We start from the raw sequence: 6,000 nt of genomic DNA, 5'->3' as shown, positions 1-6,000 counted from the left end.
CATTGACTAATCTTAGGACTAACTTATTTTGAACATATAAGCATATTTATATTCCACTGTGATTACGTCACTATAAATAAGATTAACTATATGCTCGGGATGTAATAGAAGTTTATATTAAACAAATAATCATGAAAATAAAACATGTGAGCAAAGTGATTGACAAAGTCAAAAAATGATTTCTATTCTTTTATTGATAATAAAATGAGATTACAAAGAATTTTGGTTTTAATTAGGGCATAAAACTCCAACAACAAAGACCCATTCCATTACTGTTGATTTTTTTTAACATGACTAATACAAGCTTGTTCGATGTTGTCTAAAGATCACCACACATATAATCTAATACTACATGTTATATATTTCAACACTTGATAATACATACATACCTAATCCTATATAACATCAATAATAATCTAATCCTATAATCTCTGAATTATATATAATATTAAAAACACATATATGTTCATATATATACCTACCTATCAGTTTGTCTGGCTAGTGGTGGCGCTGTGGCAGCGAAGGGAGGAGGTCCTTGTTGGTGGTTGGTGGCGTGCTCCTTACACAGTTAGCGTGCTCCGAGGATGTGGTGGGTGGGTGGGTCTTTCTTCTCTTGACCGTGCGTGATAAAGAAGGGGGGCTGGTGTGAGTGAGGGAGGCGAGAAGAGAAGATGAGCTGGTGGTGTGGTGGAGGCGGCTGCTGAGTGTGGGAGGTCGTGCGTGAGTGAGAGTGAAATAGAAGAAGAAAAACTTTTTAGGGTTATCATATTTCCTATTTTTCAGATTTTTTTTTAAAATTTCGGTCGGGTTCGAGTTACACCCAAACCTGAAATTACAGAATTTTAAACCCGAACCCGACCTGACATATGTCGGGTTCGGGTTAGATTAAGCCCGAAATGAACGGGTTTTTCGAAATTTCGGGTTCTCAGGGTTCGGGTTGGGCGGGTTTTGCGAGTCAAATGTTCACCCCTAATAAAAAATGCTTCTATTCCTAAATATTAAAGAAAACTCTTCTAAAAACACCTAAATTGTGTTGTAATTTTTAATTTTGGTTTATTTTCTTATCTTATTCTTCCCTAAATTTTTAGCCACCCACACCTCCACCATTTCCCTCATCTTCTTCAATCTAGTCACCCATGTCTAACAACAATCATCTGGTTGAAGCTACCTCTCCCGTCAGAAGCGAAGTTAGTTCGATGCTACCCCTCCCTTCCAAAGAAACAATTTGGGTGGTTCGAGGCTAGCTTCGAATAATGATCAAATCTATGTTCAAATGTTTGTGAATATGAATGTGATTATGGAGTAATTTTTTTTGTAGTTGAGGCTTATTTCAAAACCCTAAACATGAGATCTTGAATGCAATCATAACTTTTATACCTTCTATTCTCTTGTATTAAATTGTTTTTATTTTTCTAATTGAATGCTATGAATATTGTGAGATCTTGTTAGGTGGTCAACTAATTAGGGTTTTGCATTATTCCACTATCATCTTAGGATTGCTATTCACCTAATAGTTTAGGATTTAGAGTGATAAATTGCAATTAAGGTGTTGTGACAGGTATCTTGATTGTGATGAAAAATAGATCATAGGTTAAATGAATTGCATGCTTAATGAATTTGTTGCCTAGATTAACATGTTTCCATAGAGTATTATGATTTTATTAGGTTAAATAGATTGTATGATTAATGAGTTTATTGCTTGGTAAAAATGGTTAATTAAGAGTGTTTATCTTTAATTATTTATAATAGGGAAACTGAGATAATTGACTGCTTAAGTGTTATTTGCAGGGTTAATAGTTTAATTGGGAATAAGAGAATATTATTTATCATTGTTGATAGATTGATTGTCGAATATGGAAAGTAATTCTTGACTATTTCTTTAATATCGTTTTATCCTTAGTTATTTAATCTTTAATCATCATTTTATTTTATGTTTTCAGTTTTTAAAACTAAACCCATTCTAATTTTTGTTTAGTTCTTATTTTGAATACTAATTTGATCGTAGTTCTCGTGGGTTCGACTCTTATTTACCGCTATATTAAAGTAGCTGGTATAAGTAATTGATAAAATAAATATTTAAATTTAATTCAGGATACAACACACATCAATAAAATATAATTATGATATGTAAAATCTAAACAATCAAAATGACAATAATAACATACTTTTTTGTGATTTATTTTTTTATGATTGCAAAAACTCTGATCACATTTTTCTTATCAAGTTTTGTGCACTAAATTTTAGGTGTTTCTCTTTTGCTGAAAATTGATATAAATTTGATAGTGCAGGTTTTTTATTTTTTGTATATTTTAGGTTCAAAATCTTATTTTTCTTACTTTTTGGCCGAAAATTAGTATGATAAAATAGATTTTTTTTTAAAAATGTTGTTATTGTATGGTAAGTTAATTAATCTTTATTGTTGAAATTTATATATAATTGTTGTTTTGCTCTAATTTTCCTTTTAAAAGTTTGTCTATTTATTATTATACAAATTTTGGACAAGATGACGTAACAAGGTTACTACTGACGTGGACTAACTAAACGAGATGGTCATATGGATTTGTTCACGTTTATGCAAGTGAAGCTATTCACAAGCCTCATCTAGGCGCAAGTAGTTGGATGTTTTTCATTCCTCACACAAACTAGGCAACTTACTTGTAACATTGTATTTTCCTTTTAGTTAAATCATATGTCAGAAATAATTCTGAAATTCGTGAGATTTAGCTACTCTTAGCAATGAGTGGCTAATTCTCTAATGTAGTCCTAATCCCCACTATAAATAAGAGAAGGGAGCATCCATACAGTTTTTTTACACTCCATAATACCAAAAAAATCATTATTCTTTGTAAACTTGAAGCTCCATGACCATTAGAAAGTTAGTTGATTCAAGTTCATCTGAACTAATAGTTGGAAGACTTATTAATAATGAAAGTGACTAAGTGGATATACGTTATTTATTAAGTCAAACCATTATACATTTCCTCTTCATTTTTTATGCATTTAATTCCGCTTGAGTTCATGCAACTACATTTTGTTGTCTGCGTTAGATATTGTCGTTGACTAAAATTTAAGTCAACAATTATTTTATTAGTTTGTTGATAATGACAATGACATTTGTTTTTGAGTTTCGAGATATGTTGTTTTTCTTGTCGTGACTAAAACCCAATCTAAGGTTGTGACCCCTTTGTCAACCTGGACGCAGTCAATGGTTGCTAGAATTCTGAATGAACAAATTGTTAAAGTTTGTCAACTTCCTTTAACACCTCAACTTGTGGTGGATGGACTCTAGGGTGGTACTAACGTGATCTATTCTTCAAAAATATCATTTTGATATATGGCAAGTATAAAATTATTATCATTGATGGAGAAGATGATTTGAAAGGTCAAATCAGAATTGTTATTACTCAAAAGTAACTTTTTGGAACATAATATTATTCTTATATTTCCTTTATTATAAAAGATACAAAAAGGTGTTAATACATCCTATCCATGTTGAAAGCTAACTCTCTTCCACACACTACCGATGGATGATAGGCCTTTAGTGGAGTTTGAATTCCTCTCCCCTCCCTACTATATTTGGTTTCACCTTGTGTCACGAAGACTATTTTTTTGAGTGAGGGAAGTGGAAGCATTGATCAATAGAGAGAAAAAGAAGAGGAACTATAAATCAAGAAAGTCACATTAGCTAATCTATAGACCAAACAAACCTTTTTTTTTTTTGTCCCACTTCTTAATTGTCAACTAATATTTATTATTAAGAACATACAAAAATTAATTTTTTTATTTTTCAAATTATATACTCTTAAGAAATTTATCATTAAAAAATAAATAAAAAAAATATATGGTTGGTTATTAACTATCAACTAATAAATTATAGTAATTAGTTGTAATATGGTAAATAAAAAAGTAGCATTTATTGAGATGACTCCTTTGCAAAATGACCTATATTTTGAAGTCATTTTGCACTTTCGTCTAGTTTTAATAATTTTTTGCAAAATGACATCTAATACTCCAGACAGCTGGTCGAATTTTTTTTAGACAGCTGGTCAAAAAATTTAGACAGCTGGTCGAAATTTTAAACAGAGACCATTTTGTAAAAATATCAAAACTATGTGAGAATGCAAAATGACTTAAAAAAATATGTCATTTTTATCAATTACTCTTAGACATCTCTAATGAATGGTGTATAATTTGTGATAAATTTGGCCCAAAATATATGTCAGTGATATATTTTGCCCACTTTTTTGTATTTGTACTCCAATGCACAAGGTGCAAACTAGCTAAAAAAAGTAAATATAACTATTCATGTTTATTGAAAATATACAGAAATAATTAATTTTTTTATTAAAAGATAACTTAAAAATTAAAAAATTAATAATTTGTATAAATGAGTGGCAAATAAGTAATTAAAAACTGATATTTATTGTTGGCTAAATTTGGCTCATGCTATATTTTGTGCCAAATTTAGCACAACTTTTAGAAGTGTCAAATTTGGCACATATTTTAGACCATCATTGGAGTTCAATTTTATGAAAATTGGCTAAAAAATAACTATACAACACTTTTATAGCACTCAATTGGAGATGCTCTTATGGGTCATGATATGCCAAATTTGGCACAACTTTTAGCATGTGCCAAATTTGTCACACTTTTTGAAATACCATTGCAGTTCTATATTTTTGTAAGATGTAGTAAATATAACATTACACCAACTTTTTGACACTCCTTTGGAAGTGCTTACCAAAGTAACTTTTTAAAAAGACAAGTATAGGATACTATTTGGTAGTTTATACATAGAAAATAATAAAATATTTTTTGGTCACTCATTAGATTAGTTGCTTTAAAATTGTGTTAAGCCTAAAAATAAGTCTTGATTTAAAAGGTATCTTGAATAATTTTAAGGTAATCAATCAAAAGGAAACTCAACTTTTGAGTGATTATTTTACCACCCAAAGTCGTATTTTAAAAAATAACTAATAAGTATCTTAAATAGTTATAAAACAACCGAAAAATAACTTTTAGTGTTTTTTGTAATTATTTTTTAAAATGTCAATATTTGTATAATTATTTTAATTTTATTGGTTTTTTTTTTTTGCAATTATTTTTAGCACCAATGTTTTTGTAATTATTTCTTTTTTTAAGTATACTTTTGTAAATTTCCCTATTTTTTTCTTAAAATTTCTAAAGTTAAAGTTTTTTTAAGATATCTTTTTTTGTTCAATGGTGTTTTTTTTTCTTCTTTTTTTGGGGTAAAATTTCAAATGTTTCTCTCTTTTTTTTTTCCTTTTCTTTTTTGTCTCTGAAACGTTGATAGTAGAGTTTCCCTAATACATCACATTGACACTACCGCCAATAATTAGAATCACGTTGATAATTTGGACAACATTACTGCCATTTACTTAATTTAAGAACCTAATTACTACTTTATACTAAAATAAATAAATAAAATAAAACCAATTACCACTTTGTTAACTTAGGAACCATCTTGCAAAATTTAAGAGGATATCATGCTATAAACGCTATATTAACATTAGAAAGTAAACAGAATCACAAAGTCTAAGAGATGAAGTGAAATGTTCTTGTAATCATCTTCTAATGACGACATAGTAGATGACCATATTCCTCTTAGTAAGAGGTATGTTTCCTTCCCTACCTCCTACTACACATCAAATTTCGAAACATAAAAATAACAATAAATTAAAGAGAATTTATGGTGAAACCACCTAAGTTTTTTTTATTTTTTAAAGTTAACTACCCAAGTTTTTTTTTTTGGCAAAAGTATCCAAGGTTACAAAAACACAATTTCCGTACCCACTAAATACCGTTAACTACATAAGAGGAAAATGTGTGGTGAAACTACCTAACATTTTTATTCTTTATGGCAAAACTACCCTAACTTTTTTTTGCAGCACAACTACCCAACCTTTTTTTTACAAGAAAAAAAAATTACCCATTTTAAATGTTTAGACATGAAAAAATTCAAACACAAAGAAAAATATA

This window comes from Humulus lupulus, chromosome 7 (genome assembly GCF_963169125.1).
Source record: "Humulus lupulus chromosome 7, drHumLupu1.1, whole genome shotgun sequence".
Classification (NCBI taxonomy): Eukaryota; Viridiplantae; Streptophyta; class Magnoliopsida; order Rosales; family Cannabaceae; genus Humulus; species Humulus lupulus.
Note: the sequence above shows the minus strand (reverse complement) of the source record.